Here is a 21,572-nt window from a genome sequence, read left to right as displayed (position 1 = left end):
TTTGTAAGTTATAGGCAACCGGCAGGAGCCTTATGGTTGTCTCTTTATTGTATGAAATGCATATGCCATGTAATTGCTTTATTTTATCACTATGCATTAGCAATAGTTGTAGAGGCAATAGTTGGTGAGACGACCACGACGCAATGATGGAGATCAAGGTGTCAAGCCGGTGACGATGGAGATCATGATGATGCTTTGGAGATGGATATCGAAATCCGGTGACAATATGGACACACATATGCACCATACGTCAAAGAACGCGGGAGGGAAGTACATCTCAAGCTCATTCAATATCACAACAATCTCTTCCTGTAGCCTTCGGAGCTTCTTCACACTGATCGACTTTCGAGAGATGACATTGAAAAAGTTGCAAAGACCAATAAGCGTGTCACGGACGTGCTTGTCCATTATCCCTCTAAGGGCAACAGGTAGTATCTGCGTCATCTTCACATGACAGTCATGGGACTTCATCCTGCTGAACCTTTTCTTGTTCGTGTCTAGATATCTGCTTATCTTGCCACAGTAACCAAAACTAACTTTGACTCTGGTAAGGCACTTAAAGAATTGATCGATCTCATCCTGACTTAGGGTGAAGCAAGAAGGGGGGGCAATAATCCTCTTCCTTTACTTTCTTGCCCTTCTTCTCCCGCGCCTCTGTCTCCGTCTCTGTCTCGTCTGTCTTTTTACGGGGCGGCATGTGCAGATCTTCCCTGATATTCAAATCTTGCAATTCTTTTCTTGCCTTCGGCCCATCCTTGGTCTTATCCGGCATGTTCATCAGTGTCACGAGCAAGCTCTCAAGGACATTCTTATAGATATGCATTTGATCAAGGCAATGAGGTGTGTCGAGTTTGTGCCAGTACTCCAAGTCCCAGAACACAGACCTTGTCTTCCATACCTTCAGCAGCGGCTCTGGCGCCTTTTTCATCGTCTTTCCCGGCGCGGGGCACTGTTCCCAGTTTTTCAATAGCTCATCGATTTCGGTGCCGCTCCGCTTACATGGAGGTCCTCGATGCTCAGTGTGACCATTGAATAGATCTCCATAGTTTCTCCACGGGTCTTCCAGATCAAGCCATCTTTGATGCCCCATGTACAGAATTTTCCCAGACCCACCATCTTTCCTTGACGTTAGCTGCTGAGACATTGTATCATCCATGCACCGCGTGCATCCACAATATCCATGGCACACCTGGCCTGCGACATATCCGTAACCGAGATAGTCGTGCACCGTCGTGATCAGCGCGACTCTCATGTAGAAATACTCGCCTTTGCTGGCGTCCCATGTCTTGGCCGGTGTTTTCCATAACGTGTCTGACTCCTCTTGAAGTAGCCCCAGATACAGATTAATATTATTTCCTGGTTGTTTCGGCCCTTGAATCAGCATGCTCATGTGAATGTACTTCGACTTCATGCACAACCAGGGGGGTGGTTGTACATCCATACAAACACGGGCCATGTGCTATGGTTGGTGTTCTGGTTGCCAGACGGATTCATGCCATCGGTACACGCGCTGAGCACGATGTTCCTTGCATCACATTTGAAATACCGATAGAATCGTTCAACGCTCTCCATTGGCTTCCATCCTTGATGTGTCTCAGCTTCGGATCATCTCCATCGTCGGGCTTCTTCCTCTCCGCGTGCCAGCGCATGAGCTTTGCTTCCTTGGGATCTACGAAATAGCGCTGGAGACGGGGAGTGATCGGTAAGTACCATACAACTTTCTGGGGACATTTCTTCCTGGCCTTCTTGTATCGAGAAGCATTGCACACCGGACAACTTGTTTTTTCTGCGTGCTCCTTCCGATAAATTATGCAATCATTGATGCATGCATGGTATCTAACATGCGGCAGATCAAGAGGGAACACGATCTTCTTGGAATCATCCACACTAGTAGGACATAGATTCCCCGCGGGAAGAACATCCTTTAGGTACTTCAGATGCTCATCGAGGCTAGTGTTGTCCATTTGTTTTTAACGTTCGTCTTCAGGAGTTGGAGCGTGAAACTCAAGTGGGTCACCTCAGGATTGCAACCATCATACAATGGAGTGTTCGAGTCTACCACGAGTTGCTGCAGCTTAGCCTCCTCTCTAGAAGCAGCTCTCTCAGTACTCATCTCCTTGCGAAGCAGTGCTTGAACATGAGGGTCCCGCACGATTGAACTTAGTACCGACGAACTCTATGACATGGAGTCCACATTCTCTCCGATGCCATGTCCGACCCCTTCTCCTCCGCCGTATCCGGCCCCTTCCCCGCTGCCATGTCCAGCCTCTTCCCTGCGGCCATTATTGATCATCTCTTCTTCTTGCCCCGTGTTGTCATTGCCTGGCGCCCCGTCGGCGTCCTCAACATTATCATCCTCATCTTCAATTATCCACCGAGTATAGCCATCCATGAAACCAGTCATGAGCAGGTGCGCTTCGACACGACCTTCTTCATAGGGCTCGAGCCAAACTATTCCTTTGCATCTTCGACACGAACATAAAACCTCTGTCAGGTTATTTTCTTTCATGTCCTGCACCGCCGACCGCAACCACCTGTCTACCATCATTCCATTGACCATCATGAATGACTTCACGGTAATAATAAACAAATTGATTATAAAAATGCGTGGATGCATCAAAGTCATACAAAAATTTAGCACGACCTTCCCTAAAAATAGGACATATAGATCTAGAGTTTGCCCAGAATTCGCTGAAACGGAAATAAATCGACATTTTGGCAAAACATAGGCAACTCACAAGCACAATTCGGCGTCAACTCATGCCACACACACACAATTTCCATCATATTGCCCAATTATCATATCACACACACATACACATATTTCCATTCTTGCAAAAGCATGAATTTTTAATCACACACCTATCTCGAGATCGAGCACACGGTGGAGACATAATGATGTAGTAGGGAGATCAAAAGTGGACAAAGCTCTTCTTTACAAAGCTAGATCTAGTTAGGGGGCACATAGGTCACTTCACTAAATGCTACATCTACCTAGCTAGCTAATTTGGGAGGAGACAACTTCAAGTAGTGGAGGGGGAAGGAAAAAGAGAAAGGAGATGCATTAATGGAGGTGGTGTAGTTAGCTAGGAGTAATAAAGAGAGAGAAAGGTAGGTAGAAGAGGGAGAGTAATGGGGGATAAGTATTGAGGAAGAGAGGAGGTGGGACATAGGGGAAAGTGAGGAAGAGAGGAGATGGGTGAGGGGGAGGGGGAGGGGGGAGAGAAAAGGTGGCACTATGCTGCGTCTTAGCAGTAGCGCGGGTGGCTAAGCGTGCTATTGCTGAGAGAATAGCAGCAACACGCTTCATGTGCACGCGCTACTGCTAAGCGGGGCCCGCCATGTGGCCAATTTCAAAATTAGCAGTAGCGACAAGACAAAAAGCGCGCTACTGCTATTACTTTAGCAGTAGCGCGGGTCGCATAAGCACGCTGCTGCTAAACCTAGGTTGGTGGGTACTGTCGGTCGCTTTTAGTAGCAACGGTGTTCAGCTCGGACGCGCTACTACTAACTGAGTAGCAATAGTGCTTGTTCCATACCTACGCTACTGAATGTTAGCAGTAGCGCCTCTTTTTGTACCGCGTTGCTGCTAAGATTCTGTGTAAAAGGTTTTACCTAGTAGTGGCATCACATGCCCATCTATATCTTCTTCCAAGAGATCTTTAACCATAGCAACACTAGGCTCTACTTTAATTTATTCATCGGGTTTAGGTGTTCTAATATAACTTTTTTTGACCACAGTCGAAACTTTAGCATGTTCCTTTATTCTAACAGGGAAAGGTGGTTTCTCAATATAAGCAGTAGGAACATCTGGATCAACATTATAAAGTGTAGTTTCCTCTTTGACTGATACCGGTTCTTTAATTTCTTCTTTAATAGGTGGGTGATATTTAAACCACTTCTCTTTAGGGAGATCAACATGAGTAGCAAATGGCTCACAAAAGGAGGCTGCTAGCTATCTCAGAGTCAAGTCCATATTTAGTGCTTAACTTTTGAAAAGCATCGGTATCCATAAAAGATTTAACACAATCATACTTAAGCTTAATACCTGACTCTTTACCTTCATCGAGTTCCCAATCTTCAGAGTGCGTTTAATACTTTCCAAAAGATCCCACTAGAATTCAATAGTCTTCTTCATAAAAGAACCAGTACAAGAAGTATCGAGCATGGATTGATCATCACGAGAAAGCCGAGCATAAAAATTCTGAATAATAATTTCTCTTGAGAGCTCATGATTGGGGCATGAATATAACATTGACTTAAGCCTCCCCCAAGCTAGAGCGATACTTTCTCCTTCGCGAGGCCAAAAATTATATATGTAATTCCGATCATGATGAACTAGATGCATAGGATTTTTTTGGTGAAACTCCAAGTTCAATAGATTCCAGTTCCAAGCTCCAATATCATCGCATAGCCTATACCATGCCAATGCTTTTCCCTTCAAAGATAAAGGGAAAACCTTATTCATATCTTCATCTCTGGGTAAACCCGCAAGCTTAAACAATCCACAAATTTGTTCCACATATATCAAGTGCATATCAGGATGTTCGGTTCCGTCTCCTGCATAAGGATTAGCTAGCAGTTGTTCTATCATACCCGAAGGAATTTCATATTCAATATTTTCAGTAGGTGCAGTAGGTTGAGGGGTATCTAATTGTGGTTCCGATCGAGGTGAAGATACCCTGAACAAACCCCTCAAAGGATTGTTCTCCATAGTAACAATATTTTTAGCATACTATATAAATGTTTCCTTACCAAATTCCACTTACCAAAGGCGCTTCACTCCCCGGCAACGGCGCCAGAAAATATCCTTGGTGACCCACAAGTATAGGGGTTCAATTGTAGCTCTTTTCGATAAGTAAGAGTGTCAAACCCAACGAGGAGCAGAAGGAAATGATAAGTGGTTTTCAGCAAGGTGATGTCTGCAAGTGCTGAAACTGTAAGTACCAGAGTAGTTTGATAGCCAAATAATTTGTAACGAGCAAGTAATGATAGTAGTAACAAAAGTGCAGCAAGGTAGCCCAATCCTTTTGAGGCAAAGGACAGGCCAAAACGGTCTCTTATAGTAAGCAAAGCGTTCTTGAGGGTACACGGGAATTTCATCTAGTCACTTTTATCATGTTGGTTCGATTTGTGTTCGCTACTTTGATAATTTGATATGTGGGTGGACCGGTGCCTATGTGTTGTTCTTACCTGAACAAACCTCCTACTTATGATTAACCCCCTCGCAAGCATCTGCAACTACGAGAAAGTATTAAGAATAAATTCTAACCATAGCATTAAACTTTTGGATCCAATCGGTCCCTTACGGAATAGCGCATAAACTAGGGTTTAAGCTCTGTCACTCTCGCAACCCATCATCTAATAACTACTCCACAATGCATTCCCTTAGGCCCAAATATGGTGAAGTGTCATGTAGTAGACGTTCACATGACACCACTAAGGGAATCACAACATACATAGTATCAAAATATCGAACACATATCAAGTTCACATTATTACTTGCAACATGATGTCTCCCGTGACCTCAAGAACAAAAGTAACTACTCACAAATGATAATCATGCTCAAGATCAGAGGGGTATTAAATATCATATTGGATCTGAACATATAATCATCCACCAAATAAACCATATAGTAATCAACTACAAGATGTAATCAACACTACTAGTCGCCCACAAGCACCAATCTATAGTTCCGGTACAAAGATTGAACACAAGAGATGAGCTAGGGTTTGAGAGGAGTTGGTGATGTTGAAGATGTTAATGGAGATTGCCCTCCCCAAGATGGGAGAGTTGTTGGTGATGATGATGACGATGATTTCCCCCTCCGGGAGGGAAGTTCTCCCGGCGGAATCGCTCCACCGGAGGGCAAAAGTGCTACTGCCCAAGTTCCGCCTCGAGACGGCGTCGCTCCATCCTGAAAGTCCTCTCCTTATTTTTTTCTAGGTCAAAATGACTTATATACCAGAAGATGGGCACCGGAGGTGGGCCTGGGTGAGCACAACCCACCAAGGCGCGCCTGGGCTCCCTGGCGCGCCCTAGTGTCTTGTGCTCACCAGGGTGGCCCCTCCGGTACTTGTAATATTTCTCATTTATTCCATAAAAAAATCCTTGTGAAGTTTCAGCTTGTTTGGAGTTGTGCAGAATAGGTGGCCTGACGTAGCTTTTCTAGGTTCAGATTTCCAGCTGCCGAAATTCTCCCTCTTTGTGTGTACCTTGCAAATTATGAGAGAAAAGGCATTAGAATTACTCCAAAAACCATTATGATGCATAAAAAACATCAAAATTAACAGTAAGAAAACATGATGCAAAATTGACGTATCAGGTACCAAAGTAATCCAGGAGTGGATCACTGGATAGCGGTCAAGAATATCCTGAAGTATGATACGTCTCCAACGTATCTATAATTTTTGATTGTTCCATGTTGTTATATTATCAATCTTGGATGTTTTATAATCATTTTGTAGTCATTTTATATCATTTTTTGGTACTAACCTATTGACATAGTGCCAAGTGCCAGTTGCTATTTTCTGCATGCTTTTTTACGTCGCAGGAAATCAATACCAAACGGAGTCCAAATGCAACGAAACTTCACGGAGATTTTTTATGGACCAGAAGACAGCCAATGGGCCAAGGCAGCGCCTGGGGGGGGGGTGCTCCAAGGGGAGCACAACCCACCAAGGCGCGCCAGGAGGCCCAGGCGCGCCCTGGTGGGTTGTGCCCACCTTGGGTGCCCCCGGACCGTCTCTTTGCTCTATAAATACCCCAATATTCCAGAAACCCCAAGGGAGTCAACGAAATTTTGATCCAGCCGCCGCAGAGTCCAGAACCACCAGATCCAGTCTAGACACCATCACAGAGGGGTTCACCACTTCCATTGGTCCCTCTCCGATGATGCGTGAGTAGTTCTTTGTAGACCTTTGGGTCCATAGTTAGTAGTTAGATGGCTTCCTCTCTCTCGTTTGATTCTCAATACAATGGTCTCTTGGAGATCCATATGATGTAACTCTTTTTGCGGTGTGTTTGTTGGTATCCGATGAACTTTGAGTTTATGATCAGATCTATCTTTTTATATCCATGAAAGTTATTTGAGTTTCTTTGATCTCTTATATGCATGATTGCTTATAGCCTTGTATTTCTTCTACGATATTTGGGTTTTGCTTGGCCAACTTGATCTATTTATGTTGCAACGGGAAGAGGGATTTGTAGTGGGTTCGATCTTACGGTGCTTGATCCCAGTGATAGAAGGGGAGCCGCCACGTATGTATCGTTGCTACTAAGGATAAAACAATGGGGTCTATCTCTACATAGATAGATCTTGTCTACATCATGTCATTGTTCTTATTGCATTACTCTGTTTCCCCATGAACTTAATACACTAGATGCATGTTGGATAGCGGTCGATGTGTGGAGTAATAGTAGTAGATGCAGGCAGGAACCAGTCTACTAATTATGGACATGATGCCTATATAATGATCATTGCCTGGATATCGTCATGATTATTTGAAGTTCTATCAATTGCCCAATAGTAATTTGTTTACCCGCCGTTGCTATTTTTCTCGAGAGAAGCAACTAGTGAAACCTACGGCCCCCGGGTATCTTTTCAATATATTTTGCCTTTGCGATCTATTCTCCTTTGCTTTTATTTTCAGATCTATATTTCCAAAAATCCAAAAATACCTTTCTGCAATTTATTCTTATTTATTTTATTTGGCATTCGATCTATCAATCTACTACAATTCCTTTCATGTCTGTTTGCCTATCTTGAGGCGTCGCTACCGAAAGGGATTGACAACCCCTTTTACACGTCGGGTTGCGAGTATTTGTTATTTGTGTGCAGGGGCTGTTTACGTTGTGTTGCTTGGTTCTCCTACTGGTTTGATAACCTTGGTCTCATCACTAAGGGAAATACCTACCGCTGCTGTGCTGCATCATCCCTTCCTCTTTGGGGAAATACCGACGTAGCTTCAAGCCGCATCAAAAGGAATTTCTAGCATCGTTGTCGGGGAGGATCTTCAACATATACCAGGTTCCTAATCACAAATCTCATCTCCTCACAATTACATTATTTTCCATTTGCCTCTCATTTTCCTCTCCCCCACTTCACAAAAAATTGCCGTTTATTCGCCCTTCTTTTTTGTTCGCTATTTTCTTGTCAGATCTGTTTTTGGGTACAATCTTGCTTGCCACTTTTGCCGTTATGGATAGTTCTTCCTCTATTGCTTGCACTACCGAGAACGAAGTTCTCAACTTTAAACAAAGGGGAGGAGAGAACCTAAAAGATGCTTGGTATAGGATTTGCAATGCTCATAATAGATCTACCCGTAAGCAATCCACCGTTGTTCTTCTTCGTTGTTTTTATGTGGGCATTACCACTTGGTATAGATTCGTCCTTGATACAATTACCGGTGAGAATTTCTTGATGTGTCCCTCTCTTGATGCTTTTAATGCTATGGGAAATTTAGTGGGCTCACCACTGCTTATTATTAATGAAAGAACTCTTACACTTGAGCATGTTATTGAAAGATTATACACTATTGAAAAGAAAATGCTTACCAAAGAACATATTGAAAATTTGGATAAAAAGATGCATAATTTTACTACTAAGTTTTGGTCGAAAGCGGGAGAAATTTCTAAGTTACTAAAATAAAAGGGAACCGTAATGCATGAAAGAATTGAAGAAAGCCCTCAGATCGATAAACTAGAAGAAATCTTTAGTAATCTAAGCACGGTTTTTGCCTCTGCTAAAACTATGGAAAAAACTCCCGTAAAAATTGGCAAGATTACTCAAGTTACTAAGAACAAGGGTGGAACATCTAGTCATAATAAGGAAGATCTCAAGATTATTAGTATTCACCCGGATTTCGTTGAAGTGATAAGAGATCCCTTGAGCAAGAATGAATTCTTTAAACTTGTTCCTAGACGTGTCGTCATTGAAATTTTTTATGCTAAATACTTGAAGAATTCTAAGTGTTTGATTGAAGAGAATGACAAGGATGACAAAACTTAGATCCTTGCTTTATGCCTAGGTAGGGGCGTAAAACTATAGCGCTTGTTGGGAGGCAACCCAATGAATAAAATTTATTTATTTATTACCTTTTTTATTTCTGTTCTTGAGTGTTTAAACAATTATGCTACTGTTATGATTGTGTTTTTAGTGTTTTAGTTAGTGTTTGTGCCAAGTAAAGCCTTTAGTATCTTCTTGGGTGATAGTTGATTTGATCTTGCTGAAAAACAGAAACTTTTGACTCCAGTCCCTGAATTTCTGAACTTCACTGGAGCGTGAGTTTGATCTAAATTTTTTACATTAGATTGATATGCAAATTTACTAGGATGTCCTAATTTGTCAGAATTTTTGGAGTTACAGAAGTATTCGAAATTTTCAGATTGCTACAGACTATTCTGTTTTTGACAGATTTTGTTTTCTTTGCGTTGTGTGCTTGTTTTGATGACTCTATGGTTTTCTTTAATGAGTTTTTTCCATAGAAATGTTGGAATACAGTAGATATAATGCAGGAACAAAATATGAATTGGTTTGCAACAGTACTTAAAGTAGTGATTTGCTTTCTTGTACTAACGGATCTCACGAAGGTTTTGTTGAGTTTTGTGTGATTGAAGTTTTCAAGTTTTAGGTTATCTTACGATGGATGAAGGAATAAGGAGTAAGAAGAGCCTAATGTTGGGGATGCCCTGGCATCCCAAGCTATTATCCAAAAGAGAGCAAGCAACAAAGCTTGGGGATGCCCCCGAGTGGCATCCTCTCGGCGCCAAGCATGAAATCGTCAAGACACTACTGAGATCACTTGACAGCTCCTTCGACACCCTTGTCCTCATGATACAAGAACGCCTTGACTTCAAGACACTCGATCCGTCTGATATAATTGAGAGGCTCAACACACATGAGTTCCAGCTATCTGAGAAAAGAGATATCTATGGTCCCAATTACGGCCGAACTCGTGCTTTGAAGGCAAAAGCTGTTTCCCCATTTGAAGAAGAATCTGACTGCAGTTCTGATGATCCTGAAGACATTGGAAAGGAACTTTCTATGCCTGTGAAGAAGTTCCAGAAGTTCACTAAGAAGAAGGGCTTCAGAAAGTCTTCACGATCCAGCTCAAGAAATGATGAAGCCTCCACTCATGACTACAAGAAGAGAACATGTCACAAGTGCAAGAAACCTGGACACTACATCTCTTGAGTGTTCACAGTGGGACAATGAGAAGAAGAAGAAGAGCAAGGAATATGATTCTGATGACAAGAAGAAGAAGAGATCCTCAAAGTCTTCTTCCAAGTTCTCATCCAAGTCTTCATCTCATAAGAAGAGCTCATCTGGCAAGGCTCGTGCCTTTGTTGGCAAGGAGATGGATTCAGAGGAGGAGTCTGCTTCTGAAGAGGTGGAGGTGGAGTCCGAGGAGGAGTCTGACCCTGGCGTTGTAAGTCTGGCTCTAGCCACAGCCTATGTTGCCAAGTCCATCTTCAACACTGAAGACAATGGCTCCATCACCAATGCTGAAACTAATGACAACGACGACTCTGCTCCCACCTACTGCTTCATGGCACGTGGTGCCAAGGGTATGACACCTCATGCTTTAGAATGGATTATGGATAGCGGATGCACTAATCATATGACTGGTGATCGAAGTCTTTTCATGGAATCAAGTTTACGTCCATCAGACAAGAGTCACATCAAATTTGCTGACACTGGTAAAAGCAAGGTATTGGGTCTAGGTAGAGTTGCAATCTCAAAGGATCAACACATGGATAAAGTGATGCTTGTTGAATCCCTTGGTTTCAACTTAATGTCTGTCTCAATGCTTTGTGACTTGAACATGATTGTGATATTTGGAAAATATCGTTGTCTTGTGCTTATGGAATCTGACAAGTCTCTAGTCTTTGAAGGGTACCGTAAAGATGATCTATACATGGTAGATTTCTCAGCAGGGCCACAACTTGCCGTATGTCTTCTTGCAAAAGCTTCAGAGTGCTGGCTCTGGCATCGGAGGCTAGGGCATGCTGGCATGAGGAACTTGCACACTCTCGCAAAGAAGAAGCATGTCATAGGCATCGAGGGCGTCAAGTTCAAGAAGGATCACTTGTGCGGTGCCTGCGAAGCTGGAAAGATGACTAGGTCCAAGCATCCCTCGAAGACAATCATGACGACATCTCAACCCTTCAAGCTGCTACACATGGACTTATTTGGCCCTACTCACTACTCTACTCTCACTACAACTTCTTGTCTCTATGGCTTCATCATTGTTGATGATTATTCAAGATATACATGGGTTCACATAATTCTCTACAAGACTGAAGTGCAGGATGTCTTCAGACGCTTCGCCAACCGTGCCATGAACAACTATGGCGTCAAAATCAAGCATATCAGGAGTGACAACAACACTAAGTTCAAGAACACCAGCCTTGATCTTTACTTGGATACAAATGGGAATCACTCATGAGTTCTCAGCTCCGTACACACCTCAGCAGAATGGCATCGTGGAGCACAAGAACAGAACCCTCATTGAGATGGCTCGAACGATGCTCGATGAATACAAGACCCCAAGAAAGTTCTGGCCTGAAGCTATTAACACTGCTTGCCATGTCATCAACCGTGTTTATCTTCACAAGCTTCTGAAGAAAACATCCTATGAACTCCTCACTGGTAAGAAGCCAAATGTCAGCTACTTCAGAGTATTTGGTGCTAGGTGCTGGATCAAGGATCCACATCACACTTCAAAATTTGCACCGAAAGCACATGAAGGTTTTATGCTCGGTTACGGAAAGAACTCGCACTCCTACAGAGTCTTCAACCTCTTTCTCTATAAAGTGGTTGAAACTGTGGATGTGCGGTTCGATGAGACTAACGGCCCACAAAGAGAGCACATGCCAAATGTGCTAGATGAAGCTCCACCCAGTGAATCTATCAAGCTAATGGGAACTGGTGAAATCATGCCTTCTAAAGCATAGCCTGAAGAGGAACTTATCATTTCTGCACCTAATCAACCTGAAGACAATGCTCAGCCTAAAGACAATCCTCCCAACGATGATAATGATCAGCAGGAGCAAAATCTTCGTCCAGTCCATCCGCGTGTTGCAAATGAAGTACAGATTGAGAAGATAATTGATAGCATAAATGCGCCTGGTCCACTCACTCGTTCAAGAGCAACAGAGCTAGCAAATTTCTGTGGGCACTTTGCTTTTGTATCAATATCTGAACCCAAGAAAGTTGCTGAAGCCTTTATGGAACGTGAATGGATTCAAGCTATGCAAGAAGAGCTTCAATAGTTCAAGCTAAACAATGTCTGGGAACTGGTCAAGCGTCCTGACCCTCGCAAGCACAACATAATAGGCACAAAATGGATATATCGCAACAAGCAAGATGAGCATGGTCAAGTTGTCAAAAACAAGGCTCGTCATGTTGCTCAAGGATATACTCAAGTTGAAGGGATTGACTTCGATGAAACATTTGCTCCTGTGGCTAGGCTTGAAGCTATTTGCATACTGCTAGCCTATGCTAACCATCACAACATCTTGCTATATCAAATGGATGTGAAGAGTGCATTTCTCAACGGCAAGATTGAAGAAGAAGTGTATGTTGCACAACCTCCTGGCTTTGAAGATCCAAAACATCCTGATATGGTGTACAAGCTAAACAAAGCACTGTATGGCCTCAAACAAGCTCCTTGCGCTTGGTATGACACGCTCAAAGACTTCCTGAAGAGCAAAGGCTTCAAGCCTGGTTCCCTGGATCCCACACTCTTCACGAAGACATATGATGGTGAACTGTTTGTGTGCCAAATATATGTGGATGACATTATCTTCGGCTGCACCAACCAGAAATATAATGATGAGTTTGGACACATGATGCAAGAGCAATATCAGATGTCCATGGTGGGTGAGCTGAAGTTCTTCCTTGGTCTTCAAATTCGTCAGCAAAGAAACAACATCTTCATATCTCAAGAGAAATACCTCAAAGATTGCCTGAAGAAGTTTGGAATGCAAGACTGCAAGGGTTACACGACGCCAATGCCAACAAGAAGTCATCTGGGTCCTGACGCCAATGGTAAAGAGTTTGATCAAAAGGTATACCGCTCCATGATTGGTTCTTTACTTTATCTATGTGCATCTAGGCCAGATATTATGCTTAGTGTTTGCATGTGTGCTCGATTCCAAGCGGCACCAAAGGAATCGCATCACTTAGCTGTGAAGCGAATTATTCGATATTTGGCTTACACCCCAACATTAGGATTATGGTATCCAAAGGGCTCATAGTTTGATCTGGTTGGATTCTCGGATGCTGATTATGCTGGTGACAAGGTGGATCGCAAGTCTACATCAGGCACATGTCACTTTCTGGGACGATCACTTGTCTGTTGGTCTTCAAAGAAGCAGAACTGTGTATCACTCTCCACTGCTGAATCTGAATACATTGCTGCTGGATCTTGTTGTGCTCAGCTTCTATGGATGAAGCAAACTCTCAAGGACTATGGCATCCATCGAAACAAGTACCACTCTATTGCGACAACGAAAGCGCCATCAAGATTGCCAACAACCCAGTTCAGCACTCGAAGACAAAGCATATTGAAATTCATCATCACTTTCTCAGAGATCATGTCATGAAGGAAGATATTGATATCATACATGTCAACACTGAAGAGCAACTGGCAAATATCTTCACAAAGCCCTTGGATGAGAAAAGGTTTTGCAAGTTACGGTGTGAGCTAAATATCTTAGAATCCTCAAATGTCCTGTGATCAGGCACACATCCTAACACTTATGCATGTTGATGACTTAGATGTGCAACACACGAAGTAAAGTATATCTTCAATTAATGAAGACATACATTCTGAGTGTGAATACATTAATGCGGAATTTGACTTCGGAGCGCCATGATAATTGTGCGCCATGTCTGGGTCTAATACTTCCTATACGGTGGGTAACGCCACCACCAAATTCTTCTGTTTGAAGTGTTTTTTCTCATGGCGTTATATTTGCTATGTCTTCACATTTGGTTTGTCTTCAATATCATCGTGTCTTCTTGATTATCTTCCCTATGTTGACTTGGTTGCATTTTGATATATATAAGAATTATGTCCTCTACAGCATTCACTTATAGCTATGTCTTCTCTTTTGAATCTTTTGAACTAAGTGAATGTGATCGGACCCTAATCTCTCTATGATTTCTAGCTCAAACTCTATCTATCCAAATCATATGCATTCTGTTGAAACTGTCAAATGTCTTCTCTGCGTCCTTGTCAGCAGAAGATACAGAGACAAACATTACATCTGTTTTAAATGCTCTATTCTTATTGCCTGAAACCCAGAGAAGCCGGAACGACCATCCGACAGTCCAGACGGGCGAGGGAACGTGGGACAACTCCTAGTATGTTGCATGTTCGCCACGTGTCCCTCAGATGTGAACCGCCAGGGGCACCTGCGTAATTACGCTGTGCCGTTTGTTTCCCTATAAATGCAAGTCCAATTGCTGTAAAAATCCTTCTTCCACCTCTCCACCTCGCCAAACCCTAGCGCCACCACTAGCTCTCGACGACGCCGGCGACGAAGCGCTTAGCCGCCGCGACTTCTCCGACGCCATCTACACGCCGGCCGCGAACATCGACCTCTTCGCCGCCGCCGTAGGTGTCCTCCGTCGCCAAGTTAGGGCACGGAAGATCGAACTGCTCGGCCTCCACTTCTTCTCCGTCTAGCAGTTCATCATGTGGTAAATGAAAACCCTCTTTTTACCGTCTTTTTGATCCTATAGATTCATCCCTTTTTGCCAAAAGTGGTTTCTGCCTCCACAAAATAGGATCTATCCTGTCTGCATCTCATAAAATGCCTAGTATATTCACTTATGCTTCACACACAGTTAGATTCCTCACTTGTACTTATTCTTGGATTCGTACAAATCTAGAACCGACTCTCAACATATAAGTGAATGTCTCCGCGCTATGAGGTCAATGTCTTCTAAACTGATTTATCTTCAAAATCTTCTGAGAATGCATATGACCTCTTCCCCTTCCCTCGCATCTCTAATGCTGTCATAGGTACATGTCCGTGGGAGAATCCCTTGGTTCTCATAGTCTACATTCATTTGCAAAATTCTTACAGTATCACATCAACTCTCCCGAAGCCAGTTCCTGTCTGACCAGCAGATGGAAGCCTTTGACAGTGTTGAAGCCTTTCAGTCTGAACTTCATGGCAACAGAGAAATCAGCTAGGAAGGGTGGCAGACAGCGCCGTGGGAACACCTCAAGAGATTTGCCTCCTGACCTCTATGAGCTGTACAAGACTGATCCAGAGGAGGACTACAATCAGAGAAAAACCCGAATCCAATGGATTCGAAGATATTGGGCAGAACAATGGTACAAGTACAGGTTCGTGACCTAGGAGTATGCTGAGAAGAATGCCATCAAGCGACCATGGGGAGACATTTTGTAGAAAAATCTTCCACCCAGGTCCAGAGCTGAAGCCATTGAAAAAGGCTTCTGTCCTTGCATGGTCCGTGGGCCCCAACCCTCTGATGCCGACCCATCATCATTGCTATGGTGTCGAGATGACAATCTGTTCAAGCGCCACTTTCAGTTTGCCAAGAACTCGGCCAAGGAAAACACGAAATCTTGGGGATTAGACTTCAACCCAGGCCCCTCTGCGCCTTGTGTCGATGGCACACACGAAGGTGAACCAAATCTTGTTGGGCCCTTCTACAACTTAGAAGGTCTCATCACTCATATAAGGGTTCAAGGGGTAGATGTGGATCAACCTGCAGACGACGCTGACTCTGATGAAGGGCTTGCACCACCGAAGCCGAAGAAGCAGAAGAAACCCAAGGCTTTGAAGCCTTCCACTCCTCCAAAAGCTTCGCGAGTGAAGCCCTTGGCCACTGCTCCACCTGCACCAAGTGTGCAGTCTGAAGATCTCCCTCACATCTCCAAGACCGAGAATAAAAAAAAGAAGCCCATGCACTACTCCAGTCCTGCTCTGACTCCTGCTGCCGTTTTGAGAAACGAGAATGAAGCCATTGATCTGTCGAGTGACAACGATCTTGCTGACGACGCTCTTGAGCAATTGATAAAGAGCAAGCAAGAAGCAGAAATCTTCAATGACTTGCCTCTCTTTGACGTGGCAGTTATAAACAACTTCATTGATGAGTGGTTTGACACCCCAATCTCAGCTTTGATGATCTACAACTTCCAATTGGCCTCAGCGTCTCCTTCCACGGCGCCATTGCTCCTGAGCTAGCTCTTGCTCAGAAAATTGTTGAGCTGAAGCACAAGATTGATTTTGAAAAGGCTTAGTTCAAGAAGCATATGGCCAGGCTCAGTGTGAAGAAGCTAAAGGTTCTCGTGAGCGCATGAAGATTCTTTCTGCCAAGTGCGTTCAAGCTTACAATGAAGCTGAGAAGCGCAAGGCTCTTGGGCGTCCTGGCATCGACCCCAGGATGGCTGCCAAGAAGAAGAAGCCATCTGTGGATCAAACTAAACCATCAAGGCGGGAAGAGCCTCGCATTTTCTTCCCAGCCAGCATGACAGGCGTGAAGCCTAAGGTCCCCACAGTGGCTTCAGAGCTTCAGAAAACCAGGGCAGCTGAAGCCAAGGCCAGAAAGCGAAAAACCAAGATCACCACTGATGAAGCTCCACCCACCAAGAAGCGCAAGACCAAGAAAAGCAATCGGGCTGCTCCCACAGAGCCCCTTGTAGTCGAGCCAATCTCTGTTGCTTGTCCTAATTATGCACACCAAGAACGACGTATGGTAGTTCATGAGCCTGCTTCCACAGAGGCTCCCGAAGCTGAAGACATTCCAGCTGTTGTCCCCACCGCAGCTGAAGATATTGGTCATCAAGACAATGTTGAAGATGATGAAGTCCTTCCTGAGATCGAGCACAATGTGGTATCATCACCTGTTCTCACAAACAGCAAACTCATCAGCATTGGTCGTCCCCTGACGCCAATTGCTCAGGATGACTCATGGGCCGATCACCCTCAAGAATCCCCGCGTGATGAAGAAACACCAGTTACTCCCCCAACTCAGGTCACCACTCCAGTGATTGACGATGAAGACTTTGAGGCCCAACCAACTCCATCCCCACAAGCGTCGCCAGTGTTTCGTAGGCTTCGCAGAGGACCAAAGCCACAAGTCAATCTGTCAAGTGTTCTAGAAGGAGATGAGCGCCAATCTGTTTCACGCCAAGTGTTTCCTGAAGCCTCTCCAACTGTGAATATCCCTGAGTCTGAAGCCAAAGCGGCTGAAGATATTCCGGCTGCATCAACCATGACCAAGAAGAAGAAACAAGAGAAGAAGAAGCACGTGTTGCCACACCCCCTACCAACCAAGTTGTTCTCGAGGAGAACATGTCCGACCCTCCAGCTCCTGAAGTGGAGGTTACCAATACTGAGGCGGCCACCAACACCAACACTGAAGCCAACGACATTGTCATGGCTGACGGTAATGTGGCGCCTGAAGTCAATGTGCTACCTGAAGTGATAGCGCCTGAAGCCAATGCTGCACCTGACGCCAATTAGCAGCCTGAAGTAAATGCCACTGCTCCTGTACCGCCTCCCAGGCCACATACTATTGAGCAAGCATACAACTATGGTCAGCTGGTCACTGTCAAATGGCCTATTCTAGTTCCTCCTCCTGCTGTTGGTCCGCAATTTGACTATCATGTCGAGCACAGACCACAGGTCCAAGAGCCAAAGCCAAGACTGCCCAGGTTTCCAGGTACTGCCACTTCACCAGGGTCCTTCAATGCTAATGGCTTCAAAGCGCACAACACCTTCTTTGATAGCACCAAGAACCCCTATTCAAGGCCAAGGATTTCATCTGATCGGTTCTGGAGCTATCAGCAGCGCATCTATTAGTCATGTGTTCTTTAGGATCAAGGGCGCATCTTCCCTCATATGCGTCTTGACTCTGAAGCCATTGCTGGATTGCCATGCCTTAAAGAAGCCCTTGACTGCTTCCGTGATGCTGGCTTGCTCAACTTTGTGACTGACAAGGAGCATTGGAATGAAGAACTTCTGCTTCAATTTTATGCTACCCTCCACATTCACGGATACAACAAAGATCCGAAGACTTGGATCCTTGAGTGGATGACAGGCAATGTCCATCATGAAGCCAAAGCCTTTGACATCACTGAGCTAACCGGCCTGCCCACTCCAGGAGAATTATTGAAACTGGTTGTCAGCTTCACCGAAATGCTTTGGAGAGCATCTTCCATAAGCCTGAGACCAACATGAACCAAATGCTGAGCATGATGAAGCCTCTGCCACCTGACACTGATTACCCAAAGGAATTCTTTGTCGAAGACGTAGAGTATCTGCCTCGCACCATTTATCACATCATCAGGCGAACTCTATGGCCTGTCAAAGGACATTCTTCAGCAGCAAAACTTGAAGGAGCAATGAAGACTTTGGTCTTTTACATCTTCAATGGCATCAGCTTCAATGCTCAAGACTTCTTTATCAGACAGTTGGTTGCATCCGGCTCTGACCTTTTTGGCCTGAAGTTCTACGCTCCGTGGGTCATGCGCCTCATCAAGCTACACTCAGCTGTCAACTATCAGCCCTCTGCTCACAATCATCTGATCTTTCTGCCAGAGGTTGATATGTCAGTTGAAGCCATATACCAAGATCCTACCAAGGAACCTATTAGTCTTCAGAATGCTGATCACCAAAGCTACTCGCAACCCATTGAAGGGGTCCAAGCAGTCACTCGTGTCTATCCATTGGCTGGCAATACTCTCTTACCTCACCGAGCTCAGATTGAAGCCACTGAGAGCACTATTGCTCAAAGGCCTCGGAAGCGCTCTCGTGTTCTAAATGACCGAGAACTTCTTGTGGCACTGCATCAGAAACAAGATAAGCATCACTTCTGGCTGAAGCGGCAGATGCAAAGCCTCTTGGTGGACGTCAATCGCATTCGCAATCTTGCCACCAAGAATGCCTTTGTTACACATGAAACCTGTCGAAGGTCATGGAAGAGTTTGACATTGCTCAGTGCTGAAGCAGATCTTGAAGACGATGGCTTCACTGAAAGATTCAAGTTTGAAACCACTCCCCCAAGGAATGCTGTCCTACACCGAGCCCCATCTCTTGAAGACTCTGACTATTCTTCCTCCACTGTAACGGTGAATGCCAGAGTGATCGATGATGAGGATGATGCTACTTCAACACCCACGACTTCAGCGTGAATCGACACTGCACCAAGTTCGTCTGCACCGCCAAACCCCGACGCTGACCCTGCATCTTCTCCTACTCCTTCTGGGAACACGTAGAGGCTTTATGTCTTCAAACCTTTTTGGTCCTTACTGACAAAAGGGGGAGAAGTATATGAGTTGATAGTCTTCAAGTGGGTCCATATGGGAGGTTGCTTTATATTTTTGCCTAGTGTTTACAACTCTCGCTTTTGATACATTTGGTTCTTTGAGTTGTAACACTTAAACTTGATGGTTGTCTGCTACATTTTTTGCTATTCTGTGATGCGATGATAAATTCCACATGTGCGATGATAACTTCTGCACATAGGTCATTTTGCAGACGTCCATTTTTCATTATGCATGTCATTATCTTCGTTATATCAAATCATGCATGATGAATTGTCATCATAAGTTGAAGAGGATCTCCACAAGTACAACCTGCCATGTGCATTTGCATTCCAAAAGCAAATTACTTATATGCACATCTTCAGGGGGAGCCTTTTGCTACTTATGAAGACAATACCTTTATCCTTTACAATTTCACATACTTTATCCCCGTTGAAAACTTCAACTTGTTTGTCACGAATCACCTAAAAGGGGGAGATTGTAAGTGCATCTAGTGCCACCCCTAGTTGGTTTTGGAGTATTGACGACAAACCTGGTTGAGGGACTAATGTGTTTGTGATAATTGCAGGATAACACAGGTAGTAGTCCCTCATTGATTCGGTTTACCTACCGGAGACGACCCCTAAAAATGTATGAAGACATTGACGACAATGGTGGTATATGAAGATATTCACATTGAAGACTATGACGTGAGAAGACATTGAGTGAAGACTATGGAATGCGAAGACTTAGTTGTTTCGTAGTTTCCTTTTCTTCTTTGTTGAGTCATAGGAACCACCATACTGTTAAGTGGGGTCCAAGTGAACAAAGTCAGAGTGACTAAAGTGATGCTCAACCAAAATTCTATGTCTTCGAGCGAAGACAATGAGAGCAAATCTTATCCAGAGCTGGATGAGTTAGCTTTACTTGCATCCCAAGTAAAGTTGCCGTGTGTGTTTGAAATCTGACCGTTGGAACACGTGTCAGTTCCTTAGTGACCCAGGGTCATTTCGGACAAATCAGGTCGGATTACCTAGTGGCTATAAATAGCCCACCCCCTACACCATAAATTGCTGGCTGCTCAGAGTTAGTGCACGGCTTTTGTCGTTTAAGAGCAACCCACCTCCGAAGCTTTTGAGAGAGAGAAATCCTTGCGAGGACAAAGCCCAAACACCCAGAGCCAAAGAGTGCTAGGCATCATTGAAGTCTTTCTGTCCGCGTGACCTGAAGACTTGTTACACTTGAGGACCGTGAATCCTCCAGCTGGTTAGGCGTCGTGTTCTGAGCATCCAAGAGTCATTGTGGATCGTGGGTGAACGAAGTCTGTGAAGGTTTGGAAGTCTACCTTGAAGACTTACCAGAGTGATTGGGCGAGGACTGGGTGTCCTTAGCTCTAGGGGAATAAGGTGAAGACGCGGTCTTCTGAGTTGAATCTCAGCCTCCCTAACCAGACGTATAGTTGTCACAACAATTGGAACTGGTCCAACAAATCCTGTGTCCTCAACAAGTGACTGGTTCTATCCTCTCCCTCTCTTTACTTAGAGTTTGTCTTCATGAAGTCATTGCCTGTTTGCTTTACCTATTTGTCTTCACTGTTTGACTACTATCGTTGTTTGGATTCATACCATCTTCCATCCTGATCCTTACTACCTAGCTGCTATTAGTCTTCGTGTGTTTACTTCATTGCATACTTGACTATGGTTTGCTTAGTGTAGTTTATCTTCCGCTACATACCAATAGAATCATTTCTATTATTTGTCTTCGAAACTTCCATGTTTTTAAGACTTTCATAAAAATCGCCTATTCACCCCCCTCTAGTCGATAACTAGCACTTTCAATTGGTTGAGCATCACTTTAGTCACTCTGACTTTCTTCACTTGGACCCCACTTAACAGTATGGTGGTTCCTATGACTCAACAAAGAAGAAAAGGAAACTACAAAACAACTAAGTCTTCGCGTTCCGTAGTCTTCACTCAATGTCTTCTCACGTCATAGTCTTCAATGTGAATATCTTCATATACCACCATTGTCGTCAATGTCTTCATACATTTTTAGGGGTCGTCTCCGGTAGGTAAACCGAATCAATGAGGGATCCTACCCGTGTTATCCTGCAATTCTCACAAACACATTAGTCCCTCAACCATGTTTGTCGTCAATACTCCAAAACCAACTAGGGGTGGCACTAGATGCACTTACACTCATGATCTTCACTTATATTTGTTTGAGCTTATCAAAAGCAACATATGAAAATTAGTTCCAAAGTGATGGATATCCAA

The sequence above is a fragment of the Triticum aestivum genome, chromosome 1B (genome assembly GCF_018294505.1).
Source record: "Triticum aestivum cultivar Chinese Spring chromosome 1B, IWGSC CS RefSeq v2.1, whole genome shotgun sequence".
In the NCBI taxonomy this organism is placed as follows: Eukaryota; Viridiplantae; Streptophyta; class Magnoliopsida; order Poales; family Poaceae; genus Triticum; species Triticum aestivum.
The sequence above is the reverse complement of the archived record's forward strand: the minus strand, read 5'-3'. Positions refer to the sequence as shown.